Genomic DNA, 211 nt, shown 5'->3' on the forward strand with positions numbered 1-211 from the left:
ACCCATTCGCGCAGGAAGGACAATTGCCGGCTCCGGACGCAGATTAGAAAGAGTTTGAGTTGCGGGGCGAGCATGTGTGAACTTAAGAACACGCATTCGGTACCCGGTCGCCCTCGATCACGGTCATTGCCCGTTCATGCCGGATTCTTGCCACTGCCGCGCACCTACGCGGCCGTCTGGATGCAGTGACGGTGACGATGGTCCTCGTTGA

The sequence above is a fragment of the Stigmatopora nigra genome, unplaced genomic scaffold (assembly GCF_051989575.1).
Source record: "Stigmatopora nigra isolate UIUO_SnigA unplaced genomic scaffold, RoL_Snig_1.1 HiC_scaffold_246, whole genome shotgun sequence".
Taxonomy (NCBI): domain Eukaryota; kingdom Metazoa; phylum Chordata; class Actinopteri; order Syngnathiformes; family Syngnathidae; genus Stigmatopora; species Stigmatopora nigra.